Here is a 2,239-nt window from a genome sequence, read left to right as displayed (position 1 = left end):
AAGAAGTGATATTCCCATAATACACCTCGGCATTCCCATCTCTGTTCTCTCAAGCTTTGCTTCCTCTTTTTGTCTCAAAGCCCAATTTTCTGATCCATACATTACCAGTGGTCTTATTACTGTACTATATATCTTGACTTTTACCTTCATTGGCATTTTCTTATCACATACCACTCCTGTTACCTCCCTCCACTTTTCCCATGCTAAGTTTATCTTACTCTCAACTTCAGCCTCACATCCTCCTGATTTATAGTAGAACCTAAGTACCTAAACTGTTCCACCTGTTTTATAACCGCTCCTTACTTTCGTGTATGGCTGTATGGCTATCCTATCCCTACCTTCCTTACTGGGCACCATAGATTCAGTCTTGTCAGCATTTACCCTCAATCCACTCCTTTCCAAAGTATCTTGCCACACTACTATCCTTCTCTGTAATTTTTCTTAATTTTCAGCCAATCACTAAACCACCTGCATATAGCAACTCTCACAACTCTTCATTTTTTATCCCTTCACTTAACACATCCACGACCAACACAAATAAAAACAGGCTTAATGCTGACCCCTGGTGTAATCCAACATTAACCTTAATATTCAAGATATTCGTGTTGAAACTGGTTGATAACAGAACATAGGAAGTGATATTATCACATGACCAGGTAGCTTTTAAAATGAACAAGGAGATTGCAAAGCTTATGACTTGGAATTGAAGACTTACAGAAAAATACTGATCATGGATACTAAGGACGTCATAAAATGTGGCTATGTAAATAAACAATCTGTGGGTAACAAAACTATTCAAATTCGAGAATTGATAAAAGGAAAATATTTGGATATACTAGGATTATCTGAAACATGGTTAAATAACTTTGACAAGGCTAAGATCACTGAAATGACACATACACACACACCTTTCACATTCCGAGACAGGGTAGGTGTAGGTCTGGTAGGTGTGTCGGGCTCTTCATTCATAAAAGTTACTAAAATCTCAAAATGTTAAAAAGAACTAATGTAACAAGGTTTGAATATACAGAAATAAATTTTTGGGAAAAAAATATCCACTCTAAGTTTATAAATCTCCGAGAACAAATGCCAGTATCTTTGAAGTAATCAGTGAACTCATAGAGATGATTATCATGGAGAAAAATGATTAGTTATTTGTGGAGACTGCAATCTTTGGAAGGATTACACATCAAATTCTGATGCTTCAGCATTTAGTGAGTTATTGGAATCATGAATTGGTGTATAGTGTTGCCTGTGCAGCTAGTTTAACTGAACGAACAAGATAAAATGACAGTGGAGGTCCTGTACTGAGAAGGGTTACATTACTGCATAGGACCGGAAAACATCCGTCAAAGTAAAGTAAAGTCATTTTAATTTTTCTCCACCTCTCCAATACGTCGCATTATATATGTGCGCTTTTATTCCTAATATCTTCCTCATACACAATTGCTAAAGTATGTTTGGGTTATTCTTTAAAGGTCACCCCGATAAACATTAAATTTCTAATTATTTGGTTTATAGCCTATAAAGCAACATTCTATATAATATGATAACCTCATCATCTGTTTACATCAGCGGAAAACCATATCAAAAGTCTCATAAAAAATTAACTTTTCATTGCTATATTTCTTTTGGTGTTCATCACATTTTCAAAAATCACAAATTTTTAGTAATTTGTATTTTTCCTAACATACTTACCTCGAACTACTTTCTTAGGAGGTACCTGGAATCTCCTCTCAACCGACCAGAGTTTTTTTGTGTAGTTTACCCTACTTCCGTTTTCTGTGAGGATCACCTCGGGCGGAAGGATACGTGCCCTGAGGCTAACCCCGAGTCAGGCCACATGCTAGCTTGGGTCTCGACCCTCAGTAAGTTCTTGGAAGCTAAAAATACCTTAGGGTCAGTAAGGCACTCGGGGAAGGAAGGTAGGGCCACTACCCGAAAGTATTTCTCGGTAAGTACAGTATGTTAGGAAAAATACAAATTACTAAAAATTTGTGATTTGTTCCAACACAGAGACTTACCTCGAACTACTTTCTTAGGAGACTTACACTTTAGGAGGTGGGAGTGTCTACCTGACCTAGACCCAACTAAGCAGAACAGCCGTGAACCTAGATAGGAGACTAGGTTCCAAAGGTTGTCGGAAAACGAATCGTAGGAAAAACTACACAAAGAGCTCATGCTAGTGTCTAAGTACTCACTCCTAAAAAATTTCTTGCTGTTGTGTTCAATGACGAAG

The sequence above is a fragment of the Palaemon carinicauda genome, chromosome 42 (genome assembly GCF_036898095.1).
Source record: "Palaemon carinicauda isolate YSFRI2023 chromosome 42, ASM3689809v2, whole genome shotgun sequence".
Lineage (NCBI taxonomy): Eukaryota > Metazoa > Arthropoda > Malacostraca > Decapoda > Palaemonidae > Palaemon > Palaemon carinicauda.
This window is presented reverse-complemented; position numbering follows the sequence as displayed.